Genomic DNA, 15,173 nt, shown 5'->3' with positions numbered 1-15,173 from the left:
GTCTATTTCCACCTGCTCTGTTGAGGCAGGCAGCTTCGTGCTGCTCCAACTTGCCCGCCTGCCATCTCAGATGCCCTCAGAGTGCCTCTGGTCTGCGCTGGGGCTCCTGTGCTGATACCTTGGTGTAAATTCCTCAGAAACACATGCGGAGCCCACACATGCCTGGGAGATTAGATTATGGCCCTTGATCTTCTCTCCCACCCCTTGGTAGAATTGTACGTTGAAACTCATTGTCAAGTAGTTTTATTTTTAGTGCCTCCCAGTAGAACAGATGAAGATTTTATCTCTGTCTTGTTGACTTTACTTTGGCTATGTGATCTACTTTGGCGAATGGAATGTGAATACATGGGATGAAGGCAGAGGCTTTAAACTTTTATGTAGTTTGACTTGGTCTCATTTTCCAGTATTCACCATGAGAGAGCATGTGCCAGGAAGTTTCTGGTCCACAAAGGAGACATATAGTGCACACTTGAACTCAATCCACTTACAGCCTAAAGCAGGGCATGGCCAGCTGACCTACAGATCCATGAATGCGAAAAATGAGTATTTCTTTCACAAATCCCTGAAATTTTGGAACTGTTTTGCAGCATTGGTGCAGCAACAGTTGACTGATACATGGCCAACCTTTAAGTGTGAGGTGCCGTGGGATAAGTTTTCAACCAATGAGAATTGGGAGACAATGGTTAAATTCTTCCTCATTTCTACTCCCAGTATTTATGCAATGTCCCAAATAGTCCTGTGGGATAAAGCAACTGGACACATACAGTGGTAAGTTAGTAACTCATCCTTGAATTGGGTTTCCACACTTTGCAGTTTTATGTCACTTGGCCACCACTCCTGCTTCCTGGATCCCACTCCCCAGTAAAATATTCATATGGAAGTCTTAGTTTCCCACTTTGCTTTCTGTGGAAACCAAGCTAATATATTCTACATCTACTTTTAATTTTCATTGATTATAGGCTTATATACATTGTTCAGACACTTTGACACTTTTTCCAAAGTGTTCACCATCTCCAACCTTCACACTTTTGCTAGCAACTAGACAGATTATTTCAATATTTTCTAAACCAGCCCATGGGACTTGAGGAAAGGGTGTGCATGTGTAGGAATGAGTCGATGTTGACCTGAATTTTTATTTATCATTCCCGTCTATCTGAATCCATAGCATCTTCTATCAGTCATTAATAGAGCCCTTGATATTATCCACCTCCAGCATCTTACTCCTTGCACAATTGGAACGCCCAACAATAAGGATACACTTTGTAACTTCTGGGAGGCTTTCCAAAGATGGACTGGTCTGACTACGGAAGCAATGTATTATCACTGAAGAGGAGTCGCTACAGCTGCGTGATCACTTTTCAGGAATATAGGAAGTAAGTCAACCCATAAATAAGATCATGGCTACCATCTGTCTGGTGCTAGGGATAATGTCAAGCATCTTAGATACATTACCTCGTATCTTTATGATAACCATGTGTATTGTCTTCTCAGTTTTTACTGTGTGATTTGAGATTCAGAAGGTAACATGTTTAAGATGGTGTGACCAGGAAGTTGAAAAGCCATCCTAATTTGTCCTGCTTCAAAGGCTGATCTCTTTTCCCCTGTATATATCCAATTTAATTCTGGGGCAGATGCTTAAGTCATCTTGAGCTTAAGAATCCTTTTGTTTTCTGGATGTATTTTACAGATATGTCTAAACTGGAGTCTTTTCAAAGTGGGAATCTTGCATTACAATCAGGGTAGATAATCTGGAAAATTTTTCTGTTGCTGGCACCAAATCCCCCTTTAAATGGTGCAGGGGATACCACTTCTGCTACATGTGAATTTGTTGGCATAATGAGTACAACCCCACCAAGATTACAACAGATTACTTTACATCCAAAGGCAGGGAGGGACACAGCAATGCAGAACTCCAGCACACTTAAAGGAGGGTAGTATCATCCATACCCATTAAAGCAGAAATGGCCATGAATCAAGTGTCTTGTCCCCTATTACAGTTACAGTAAGGATGATGGAATGAACAAATACTCAAGCTCAATGCACTAAGATCTGGGATGCAGCCAAGACATAACTGGCAATGTTAAATTCTAGGCTACCTCATACCAGACCTTTTGTTGTTCTAGTTCCTGCTGCAACTGAGAAGGGTCCTGACAAAATAAACATCACTGACCCCCAAACTGTGTAACATATGAACACCGCACTGGGACATGGCTTCCAAAATGGCAATATGACACAGCAGAGTTATTCCAATGCTCATGTTCATCACAATAATCGTAATCTACACAACTCCAAGAGTTTTGGGCTCCCCCTTCAGGAACTTTTCTGATATCCCTTTCCACACATATGAGCATAGATTAGCCTGCTGTCCTTGCTGGGCCAGAGCAGAGCCAGCCTCTGCTATGGTTTGCTCCATTGCTTGTGCTATGGTTATGGCAGTAGAAATGGTGCTTTTTTCCAACCTGCAGTGTCTGCTTTGTCTGTGATTCCTTTTAATTCAGAGATTCTATACATCTTTTGCTTCAAGGCATGGTAGCAAAAGAGGATGAGCTAATATTGCGTGAGGTTTCCTTCTCAGCTGTTTTTGTCCCCCCCCCCTTTTTTTGGCGGGGTTCCAGAAATAGAAGAATAATATATTACAACTCTTTCAACACACTAGGGGGCATGGTGGTTTTCACACTCAAATCAAACCCAAGATTGTTTTCTGATCCTAGGCCTGCCTTTGCAGAATGTAGTCATTTATAAATTAGGTGGAGCTTGTGTGTGGATGTTCTAGCTGGAGTGGAGAAAATGAGCCAGGCTCCACTGTGGGAGTGTGGGGGTCGCCCTGCGGGAGGGTGAGCTGGTGGTTAGAAAGGCAGCTAGCACAGGCAGAAGTAGCCTACACCTGCGTGGCCCCCTGGGTGTTTGGGGAGGATTGTGAGAAAGGAAAAAAAGAGGGGCAAGGGAGCTGAATTTAGCCCAAGAACTTGTGGTGTGACTCATAGAGATGTGAAAACACTGACAAGAGGAGGAAGGTGTAGATTTCAGGATGATGTGAGCACACATCCATGACAGCAAATATGAGCTTTTGAGACTGCACTGGAGATTTTCAGAACCCAGATGAGGAAGCTAGTGCCACCTAGGTCCCAAATATGCCAGGTCAAAAAGCTGACTCTGTGCTCTATTTTATAATAGCACACAAGTCAATGAAGGTTTAGTCCCATTTTATATGAGGGTACTTCAAAAAGTTTGTGAAATATGAAATTAAAGATAAGCTTATTTTGGTAAGCAAAATGAAATCCATTCATACTGAGAGCCTTCAAAAAGTTCATGAAAAAATGTGTGTGATGAAAAAACATGCAGATTCCAATTTTTCTGCACCAAAATAAATTTATCTTCTTCTTCTTCTTCTTTTTCTTTTTTTTTGACAGGCCGAGTGGACAGTGAGAGAGAGAGACAGAGAGAAAGGTCTTCCTTTGCTGTTGGTTCACCCTCCAATGGCCGCCAGAGCCGGCGCGCTGTGGCCGGCGCACTGCGCTGATCCGAAGGCAGGAGCCAGGTGCTTCTCTTGGTCTCCCATGGGGTGCAGGGCCCAAGCACTTGGGCCACAGCAGAGAGCTGGACTGGAAGAGGGGCAACCGGGACAGAATCCAGCACCCTGACCGGGACTAGAACCCGGTGTGCCGGCGCCGCAAGGCGGAGGATTAGCCTAGTGAGCTGCAGCGCCGGCCGAATTTATCTTCTAATTCAATTTTCCATTAAATTTTTAAAAGTACCTTTATACAGACCACCAACACCTAAAACTACTATGCAACTTGAAAATATGTAGTTCAAATGTTAGTTTTTTTTTTTTTTTTTTAAGATTTATTACTTGAAAGGCAGAGTTACAGAGAGAAGAAAGGAGAGACAGAGACAAAGTAAGTAGATTAGGGATGGTTACACACTGCAGATTCTCTTCAGATTGTCACCGTGCACCTGAGCACACGGAAGATCCTGAAAAGTCCTATAACTAAGAAACTCGTTCAACCTTGTTAAATCAATAGTTTCCAACTCACCTCTTCCTTTCTTAAATTTTAATTTTTTTCCATGACATCTATTAGTAACTCATGGACCTAGTATTCTGTATCACAGTTTGGGAAGTTGCTAGAGACCCTTCTTTGTTAAACTCTTGACCTCTACTGAAGGCTGCTAATACTTACCCAATTTGAAGCTAAGAATGAACATAATGATAAAAAAGTTTATTTTTTAAATATTTATTTATTTATTTGAAAGTCAGAATTAGAGAGAGAGAGCGACAGAGGGAGACACACACACACGGAGGGGGCAGCAAATGGTGGCAATGGCCAGAGATGCATCAGGTAGAATCCAGGAGCTTCATCTGGGTCTCCCACGTGGGTGCAGGGGCCCAAGCACTTGGATCATCTTCCGTTACCTTCCTAAGTGCATTAGTAGGGAACTGATTAGAGGTGGGGCAGCTGTGACTCCAATCGGCACCCATATGGGATGCCGGCACTGCAGATGGCAGCTTAACCTGTTACCTCACAGTACTGGCTCCTGTACAGCTTATTTTTAAATATGATTTACTTATTTATAAGGCATGGTGACAGAAATGGAGAAGGAGAGACAGGGGCAGAGATAGACACACACACATACACAGATATCTTCCATCTGTTGGTTCACCTCCCCAATACTTGCAAAAGCTGGGGCTGGACCTGGGTGAGACTGGACTTGGAAACCCATGCACATCTCCTAGATGGGTAGCAGGGACCCAAACACTTTTACTATCATATATTGCCTTCCCAGATGCATTATTGGGAAGCTGGATGGGAAGCAGAGGAGCTGGGACTTGAACCAGAGCTCCAACATGTGATCTGGGTGCCCCAAGCAGAGATTTAACCTGCTGTGCCACAACACTGCCTCATGTAAAGTTTATGAAATACTATAACATATACTTTCTTTGTTGATCTTAATGGCAGTGCTCTGAGGTAGACATTATTATTCTCATTTCACAGAAAAGGAAATCAAGACAGAGTTTAAGTGGTCGTGGTGGCAACACATAAAGAAGATAATGGCAGTAAACCCTAGACTGCTGCATCTAAATGGCAAACCTACATTGGTAGAACTGTTGAAAGTGTTTTTGTGTGAAGTTATGCATGTACAAGGGATCTTCAAAAAGTTCATGAAAAATGCACATTATCTCTTAACTCCACATTTCCACAAGGTTTTTGGCTGGGCTATTCTCCTTAGGCTAGTATCCAGGCCCAGGAATTGCCCTAAAGATCAAAGTAGCCCAAGGATGGAAGGGTAGGTGGGCTACCCTGAAATAACTGATCACACACAGGCTGCACAACCTCATTATCTTCAAGATCTCTGAAGGACAATAGAAAAAATATTTCATTTTGTTTATTTACTTGGATTCCACCATAACTAAATTTTTTAATCATGATTTAAATTATTCAGTTAAAAGTTTTTTTTTTAAAAGGGACTGGCGCTGTGGTATAGTGAGTGAAGTACCACCTGCAATGCTAGCATCCTATATGGGTGCTGATTTGAGATGTGGATGCTCCTCTTCTGCTCCAGTTTCCTGCTAATGTGCCTGGGAAAGCAGCAGAAGCACCCAGATGGGAGGTGTGGAAGAAGCTCCTGGCTCCTGGCTTCGGTCTGGCCCAGCCCCAGCTGTTGTGTTCATTTGGGGAGTGAACCAGCAGATGGAAGATCTCTCTCCCTATCTCTCCCTTTCTGTAACTCTGCATTTCAAATAAATAAAAATAAATCTTTAAAAATAGTTTAAAAATATAAACACTTCAAGAAGAAAGAACACACACAAAAGTTACTGAAATGCAGTTATTTTATCCTTGTATTTGCTAATTAGACCCCTGACAAAACATAGGCAGCAAAACTTGATAATTCTCCAAAGGATTTCTAAATAATCATAACCAAAACTTCTAAACAATAATTCTAATGTTCCTATCATGTGATTTAAAATTCGACAGTAATGTTCCCAATAAGAGGTTTAATCTCTAATACACATGTGTGTATAGATTTATGAAGCCTAGCATAATAACACTACAAGACCTTGATGAGTCAAGAAACACTATTTTTAAGTCAAGCCTTTGAATTCAAGGATAGATTTTCATTGGGTGATTTTAAAAAACAACCATAGGGGCCAGTGTTATGGTGCAGAGGGTTAAGCTCCTGCTTGTGACACTGGCACCCCATACACATGTGCTGGTTTGAATCCTGGCTGCTTCATTTCCAATCCAGCTTCCTACTTACGCACCTGGGAAGGCAGAGGATTATGGCTTAAGTGCTTGGGCTGCTGACCCCCAAGTTAGAGGGCTGGCTGAAGTCCCTGACTCCTGGCTTTGTCCTAGCCTAGTTCCAGCCATCACAGGTTTTCGGGGGAGAGAACCAGAGATGGAAGAGCACTCGTGCACTCTCTCCAGATCTCTTTCCTCCTCTGTCTCTCTGCCTTTCAAATAAATAAATCACTTTAAAAAAACTAGCCAAAAAAAAAAAAAAAAGAAAAGACTTATGCGTAATGGAGGGGAGAAATTCAGGTCATTCTCTGTCCAGAAGCCATACATTTTTGCTGCCTCACGAAAGGAGATCTCTTGGGGCCTGTGCTAGGCTGCTATCTGCTGTGCTGGCATCCCATATGGGCTCTGGTTCAAGTCCTGGCTGCTCCACTTTCAATCCAGTGCCCTGCTAATGCACGTGGGAAAGCAGCGGAAGATGTCCCAAGTCCATGAGCTCTGCACCCATGTGGGAGACCTGGAAGAAACTCTTGGCTTCAAATTGGCCCAGCTCCAGCCATTGTGGCCATTTTGGGGGGTGAACCAATGATGGAAAATCTCTCTCTTTCTCTCTCCATAGATGTGCCTTTCAAATAAATAAATAAATCTTTTTAAAAAAGGAAGGCAATCTCTAAAAATGCATTCTTCATAGACAGTCTTCTGTAAGAGACATTTACAGATAGCATTCTAGAACACATTTCCCTAGAGGACCTTTGCATTTCTTCAATTTCAGCACTGGCATGGATCTATATACTAATAGATAGGAGCACAATGAGCTACAGTGGTATTTGGTTAGTGGAACACGTGGTTGAATTAGAAAGTGTGCTTTGCAGTGGGACTTCTAGGAGCAGAGTCAAGTACTTTGGAGTTGGCCTGTTGCTGTTGGGTCTCATACCAGAATGGGATGTGGATCAACATATCACATTGACACAAATCAGGAAATTTTGACAGTAGAATGTAGTTGGGACTAGCCTCCTAAGATTTTCATTGATACCTTATCTTTAAAGGTTTCATTTATATGAGAGTAAGAGACAGCAGTACTGAGGCAACAAATTGCTCCCATCACAAGCAGTGCGGTAGGCTGTCCAGGGCTGATTACAGGGCTCAACACATGGATCAAAACCCAAGTGTCTCCTGTATTCCCATGTCAACATCCTCAGCAGATGGCTGCTCTCAGAGCTGGCATATTGTCTGCCTCATTTCTGGGAATCCTATCTATGTAACACTGAAGAAGGCGGAAGGGTGAGAAGACTGCATGAGCTTCTGTATTTTTTCCTCATTTTTTTTACCATATTTTTCACAAACAAAAGAGTCTAAATACTATACATATTTGTATGTATACATGTGTAATAATGTGGTTCAAAGTGAAATAATAGAATGCGAACCTGAGTCTGCCTGCCAGAGTAAGAAATGGATCCTGATCAGTAACCTAGAAGGTCCCTTGTGCCACTCATCTATTCCTTCTCCCTCTCTCCTCACCAGAGAAAAGCACTGTTTTTCAACCACTTTCTGGCTTTTCTTTAATTTTATCACATATTTATAAATCTTTATTTTAAAAAGCAGGGGGACAAAGATAGAGACAAGCAGAGAGATCTTCCATCCACGGGTTCACCCCCCAAATGTCCACAACAGTCAGGACTCGGCCAGGTAGAAGCCAGGGGCTGAGAACTCAACCCCAGATCTCCCACATCTGTGGCAGGGACCCAAGTACATGCTGCCTCCCAGGCTGCACATTAGCAGAGAGCTAGAATTAGAAGTAGAACCAGGAATCGAACTCAGGCATTCAGATGTGGGTGTAGATATGCCAAGTGATGTCTTTTACTTTTTCCTTAAGATTTATTTATTTATTTATTTGAAAGGCAGAGTTGGAGACAGAAAGAGAGCAAGCCAGAGTGACAGCGTCCACTTCCATCAGTTGGTTCACTCCCCAAATGGCTGCAACGGCAGGGGCTGGATCAAGCCAATGCCAGGACTTCTTCTGGGTCTCCCACATGGGTCCAGGGCACCAAGCACTTGGGCCATCCTCCGCTACTTTCCCAGGTACATAAGCATGGGGCTGGATAGGAAGTGGAGCAGCCTGGACTCAAACCAGTGTCCATATGGATTGCGGGTATTGCAGGTGGTGGCTTATCCTGCTCTGCCTCAGCACCAGTCCCCCAAGTGGTATCTTAAAATGGCGAAAATCACTTGCCATATGAATCTCCAAGCACTATATTTTGTTACATATGGATGTTTTTTGACTCTTATATAAAGAGTCATAGTGAATGTTTCCATCGGCAACCTGCTTTTCATTCAATACTAGATTTGAGATATTTATCCACATTGATGGTATTTATTTTCAGTAAGTCATGATTTTCCCTTATTTGAATATATACCAGTCCTGTATCCAATTTGAGCTTATTTTATGATTTTTTCTCCCCATTTTGAGCGGTGAGACCGCTATATACCTCTTTCTGCTTGCGTGGAAGATTTTCTTTAAAAGACATATACACTGCATTGTAGGTTATATTAATTCTCAACTTTCTGGAGAATGACAAATTTTTTTTCTAGCTATTGCATCAATTTTCTTTCTAATCAGAGACATTTAATATTACCCACAAGTGGAAAATTCCTAGAAAACATAGGAGGAAAGCTTCTTGATATTGGCCTTGACAATGATTTCTTGGCTACCACATCAAAAACATTGCCAACAAAGCGAAATAGCAAAGTGGGACTACATCAAGCTACCCAGCTTATGCACAGAATTGGCAGGATGAAAACACAAGCAACAGAATGGGATAAAATATTGGCAAACCATCTATCTTACAAGGAGTTAATTTCCAAAATATTATAAATAATTCTAATGCAAGAGCAAAAATAAAAATAGACAACCCAATTAAAAATTGTGGGCAAGGGACTTGAACAGATATTTTTACAGAGAAGATATACAAATGGCCAATATATGAAAAGATGTTCAACATCAGTAATTTACCAGAGAAATGTAAACAAAAATTATGATGAGATATCACATCATACCTGTTAGAATGACTTTCATAAAAAACAACACAAAAGACAATGAGTGTTGGCAGGGATGTGGAAAAACCAGAATGTTTGTACATGGTTGGTACAGCCACTATGGAAAATAGTATGGATGTTCCTTCAAAAGATTAAAAATAGAACTAACCCCTACATGATCTAGCAATCCCATTCCTGTGCATAGACCCAAAAGAACTGGAATCAGGATCTGAAAGAAACATCTGCACTCCCATGTTCATTGCAGCACTCAGCACACGAGCCAAAATATGGAAAGAACCCAAATGTCTGTAGATGAAGGTAAAAGGAAATGAACAAAAACAGGGACACAAGGAAGCTCTGGGGAGCTGGCGAAGTCTTGTCACTTCACTGGGGTGATGTATCAAGGTATATTTCCATGTCCAAACTCCAGCTATCCACATTAAATATGTATAGTTTTTTATATGCCAATTGTATGTAATTTTTGAATGTCTGATGAGTGTAAAATAAAATACAATTTTTTTCAGGTTACAAATGAAGTTTGTGTGTACTTTCTTTTGGCTACTTATATTGTCTGTGAAATATCTGTATAAGTCTTATACCAGTTTTGTCTTTCTTATTGGTTGTTTAGGGACTTCTCTTTATTCTCTGAATTCCAGTTATTTGTTATTTATATGTGTTACAAACATATATTATTCTTTTGTGAATTACTTTTATAGAAACCTTGTTCAGTCATCTACAGAACCTAAGACAAAATTAACAATTTCTATTCAGATATTTTTCCCTTTGGGGTTTGTGTGTTTTATGTCTCAAAAATCTTTCACTTGATATCATAAACATATTTTCTTCTGAAGGTTTTTAAATTTTACCATTCACATTTGAGTCTACAAAATTTCTGAAATTGAATACTGAACATAATATGATGTTGAGATATAGTGCCCCCACCCCACATAGATCTTCATTTGTTCTACCATCTCACCAATACTTGGTGCCAATTTTTTGGTGTGATTCTATTTCTGGGAAGTCTATTTTGTTTCAATTGTTTAGCTGTTTATTAAAACTGGCTTCTCCTAATTTCTATGGTTTTATAATAAATCTTGATTGCTAGTTTTCTTCATCAGGAGCATCTTGGCTATCTGTTTTTTTGCTGTGAATTTCATTTTATTAATTTTTAATGAATATTTATTTGAAAAGGAGAGAGAGTTAGAGAGAGAGAGACAGAGAGAGAGAGAATCTTCCATCTGCTGGTTCACTTCCCAAATGGATGCAACAGCCAGAACTGCGCCAGGTTGAAGCAAGGAGCTTAGAGCTCCACCCAGGTCTCCCATGTGGGTGGCAGGGGCCCAAGCACTTGGGCTTTTTTTTTTTTTTTTTTTTTTTTTTTTTTTGACAGGCAGAGTTAGAGAGAGAGAGACAGAGAGAAAGGTCTTCCTTCCGTTGATTCAGGTGCTTTTCCTGGTCTCCCATGCGGGTACAGGGCCCAAGGACTTGGGCCATCCTCCACTGTCTTCCTGGGCCACAGCAGAGAGCTAGAGTGGAAGAGGAGCAACAGGGACAGAACCGGCACCCCAACCGGGACTAGAACCTGAGTGCCAGCGCCACAGGCAGAGGATTAGCCTAGTGAGCCGCGGCGCTGGCCTTGGGCCATCTTTCGTTGCTTCCTCAGCCAAATTAGCATGGAGCTGAATGGGAAATGGAGCAGCCAGGACGTGAACTTAACCAGTGCCAGGAATTGGTGCCGACAGGGGATGCTTGCGTTGCAGGCAGTGGCTTTGTGCCACAATGCCAGTCCCACTTTGCATAATTTTAGACTTCAGTTACCAAGTTCTAAGAAAAAAAAATCATGCTGGCATTTGGGTTGGAGTTTCATTGAATTTGAAGGTCATTTCGGGGGAGAATTAACATATTTAAACATGGTTAAATACATGGCATATATCAGCATTGACTTCATCCTCTAAAATATGCCACTTTAAAAACAACATAAAGGGGCCGATGTTGTGACGTAGTGGGTAAAGCCACCGCCTGCAGTGCTAGCATCCCATATGGGTGCCAGTTCGAGTTCTGGCTGCTCCACCTCTGATCCAGCTCTCTGCTATGGCTTGGGAAAGCAGTAAAAAATGGCTCAGGTCCTTGGGCCCCTGCACCCATGTGGGAGTCCTGGAAGAAGCTCCAGGCTCCTGGCTTCAGATTGGCCCAGTTCTAGCAGTTGCAGCTATTTGGGGAGTGAATCAGCAGATGGAAGGCCTTTCTTTCCCTCTGCTTCTGCAACTCTGCCTTTCAAATAAATAAATAAATCCTTTAAAAATAATATCAAGGACTATATATAGTATCTATAGATAGTATATCTATATATAGTATCTAAGGAAAACTGGAAAATATTTGCAATAACGAAGAAGAAAACGAATTTTATTAGATATTTTTCTTATATTTTGTTAATGGTGTACAGTCATGTAATTGCCTTTTTTTTTTTTTTTGAGATGCATTGAGAGAGGGAGACAGATAAACAGAATGAATTTTCATCTACTTGTTCACTCCCCAAATTCCTGCAATGGCCAAGACTGGACTGAAGCCAGAAGCAAGGTCTCTCACGTGGGTGCCGGGTACTCAATTACTTGAGCCATTGCTGCTACCTCCCAGGTTCCACGTTCGCAGGAAGCTGGAATCAGGAGGCAAGGGATTGTATAAAGGCGCTCTGATGTGGAACACGGGCTTCCCAACCATGAAGCCAAACACCCACCCCATCCCCATCATTCCCTTTTTCATTGTCTTTATATCCGACAATCTCAACAAACCCTCTTTGTAACTGTGGTAAACTTTCCTGACTATTCTTTTGTGTTATTTAGGTAGATGATCATATCACATGTGAGCAATGACAGCTTCTTTTTCCTTTTTAATCCTAATTGCTTCATTTCTTTGTCCTAACTTTTGCTGTAACTAGGAGATTCGATATAATATTGAATAGAAGTGATGAGAACAGGTATTCCTGTCTTGGTCCTTATTTAAAAGGAAATGGCCTCTACATTCACCATTAAATTTGAGATTTTCTCTAGTATGTTCAATTATTTTGCTAAGGATTGTCTTAAAAATCACAAATGCACATCGACTGAAGCAAGTTCTTTTTCCTCAAATCTTAAAATTAACGTTATAGCTTTTTCAGTTTTCGTCCATGGCCATGAAAATGTGGTATTCAGATTTCCTGTTACAGGGAACATAACTGGCCGATAGCCCCACATGCTGCTCTACTTGATCCAGCGTTATGTTCCTGTGTTCATGGCAAGGCCAAAGTTCTCTTGGGCTGCTTTTCACAGTGTGAGAATACAAATGCAGGACTACTTCCACAAGATACAGGACTCCCTGATGGGCAGGTGTGAGAACTCCACACTGGCATGTTCCTTAGGTCATTATTTATCATCAGGTATGTATCTGTTTACTTTAATGCATGCAATAGCACCACTGGACTTTGGCTGGAAGTCGCAGGGTCCTTAAAAAAAACTGAAATGTTGTCTTTTTTCAAAAACATGCTTTACTGCTGACTCAATCCTTCCGGGGACAAAGAATAAAATGAGAAGAATCAGAACCCTGGAATAATTGATCAGCACTGAAAAAAACAGTGAAAGTCAAGCCAACATTGGATTAAAAATGATTGTGTCCCATGTTTGAGTGACTGTATGCCATTTTAGAGCTCATACAATGGTCATTAAAGAAAATACTGGGTTTATTCTAGGATATGAAAACTGATTTAAACTATTTGGGAGCTTTTCCCATGTCCACCAAAAAAGGGGACAACACGAAGCTGGTAGGCAGCTCTTAAAAAGAAACATTGAGGCCGGCGCCGCGGCTCACTAGGCTAATCCTCCGCCTAGCGGCGCCGGCACACCGGGTTCTAGTCCCGGTCGGGGCACCGGATTCTGTCCCGGTTGCCCCTCTTCCAGGCCAGCCCTCTGCTGTGGCCAGGGAGTGCAGTGGAGGATGGCCCAGGTGCTTGGGCCCTGCACCCCATGGGAGACCAGGAAAAGCACCTGGCTCCTGGCTCCTGCCATCGGATCAGCGCGGTGCGCCGGCCGCAGCGCGCCGGCCGCGGCGGCCATTGGAGGGTAAACCAACGGCAAAGGAAGACCTTTCTCTCTGTCTCTCTCTCTCACTGTCCACTCTGCCTGTCAAAAAAAAAAAAAAAAAAAAAAAAGAAAAAAGAAACATTGAGACTGCTGTAAAATGATTACAATGAGAAGTGAAAACAACTAACAGAATCGATGATTTTCAGGGCCTTGCTGAGGAGCTCAGAGTTAAAAAGCCACACTCAGATCAGAGAGGAGCAAACAGCCATAGACAAGGGTACTTCAAAAAGTTCTTAGAAAATGCCTACTATGAAAAAACTATGCATGGATTTCAAAATTTTTTGCACCAATAGACTTCTCTTTAAATTGAAATTTTCCATGATTTTTTTAAGCACCTTTGTATACTTTGGCCGTATTTTGAGATACTAATTTTTATCCCCATTTTTTTTGTTTGTTTTTCATTCTCCTCTCTCTCTTCAAGAAAGTGACTCTGTATTTTGTTGTCTGAAAAGAAATTTGCGGTACGGTAGAATATCTGAAAGACTCTCTGGCTTTTGTTCCCAAGGGTTTGAGTCCCTAAGCAAAAAGGAGGAGAGCTTTCCTGGGTGACCGCCGAGTGTCTGGGGAGGGTGTGACTTTCCTAGGTTAGGAAGTGCTCGCCCCAGGGTGGCAGAAGGACCGGTGGTTCGTAGAGGTGATCCGTCTACTGCTCTCTGCCTGTGCTCATCCAAGACGATATCCCATGATTCTCTAGCATGGAGCTTGCTACCTGGAAAGGCTAACTACGTGGGGGGGGGGGGGGTCTGAAACGCAAGGCGCGCTCTCTTGTGAGGAATTCAGGGATAACAAAAAGAATTGTCTGAAGTTTCCTAATCGAAAGGAGGAAAAGGAAGACAGAACCATTTGGCCAGTTTGTGCATCGGACGCCACTAAGAAGACAGAATTACTATATCAACGTAGGCAAGAGGATTCCCCAGGGTAATGCACTGGTTAGTTTTCATCTCTGCTCTGCACCACACAAGTCCCCTTGCTAACTGACTCTGTGTTGGGTTTGCCCAGGGGAGGCACTGGTGAGAAGCTGAGAGCTGGAGGAGAGAGTGGGGCACCTCTTCCCTACGCCTTCCTCTCTCTGCTTCCTTCCTTCCCAACAGCGGCTTTCCTCCGGGAGGTCCCTCCCTCCTCTCCAGTTCTAGACTGCAGAGGGCTCCAGCAGTCACGTTTCTTCCTCTTGCCCTCTGGGCTTACCTTTCTGTACTGGTGTATTTTACTCTTCTGGATCTACTCACTCCCAACCTCCACCTTGCACAAATCAGGAGGCTAACTCTACTGACTTCACCAGAGAACTCAGTTTCCTCTGGCTTCCAGGTGGGGTCGCCTCACGAGATACATCAGCAGGATGTCAGAGAGCTGGAGTGGAGAGAGTGAGCTTGGAGCATTTGCTGTCCCCCTCTCTCTCCCTACCCCCACCCTCCCACCCTCCACCACGATGGGTTGGCTGTAGGCCTTATCAAAGTCACACACAGCTGCTATGAGGGCTACCTCCTACTACAGTCTCTCTGGGTTCTAGCAAAAGCTCCCTCCACTTACTAATTCAGGCTCAGGGGTATTCCCCTCCTCTACTCTTACCAGCCCCAAGATATTGTACTCTAGCTTCTTATTTATGCTAAATATCACCTGCAGCTTTGTAAGTGGTTTCTTTCCACAGTCACCTCATTTAACTGTATCATCTAATTGCTGCTAGTATCTTGACTAATTCAGGGTCTTACCAGCTTCCCACTGCTTCACCATCCCTGTCTGTTTATATAACTCTGCCCATATCCCTGTGAGTACTTCTTCTATTAAAATATCTATT

The 15,173-nt window shown here is 42.5% G+C and overlaps 1 long non-coding RNA gene and 1 pseudogene across 3 annotated transcripts in view; both read right to left on the bottom strand.

Annotated features, from left to right (window-relative positions):
* Nucleotides 1-15,173, bottom strand: part of LOC138848941 (uncharacterized) — a 139,792-nt gene that overhangs the window by 26,298 nt on the left and 98,321 nt on the right. The window lies entirely within an intron of this gene.
* LOC127491573 (membrane-spanning 4-domains subfamily A member 4A-like) lies at nt 1,199-3,146 on the bottom strand (annotated as a pseudogene).

The sequence above is a fragment of the Oryctolagus cuniculus genome, chromosome 3 (genome assembly GCF_964237555.1).
Source record: "Oryctolagus cuniculus chromosome 3, mOryCun1.1, whole genome shotgun sequence".
Taxonomy (NCBI): domain Eukaryota; kingdom Metazoa; phylum Chordata; class Mammalia; order Lagomorpha; family Leporidae; genus Oryctolagus; species Oryctolagus cuniculus.
The sequence above is the reverse complement of the archived record's forward strand: the minus strand, read 5'-3'. Positions and strand labels throughout refer to the sequence as shown.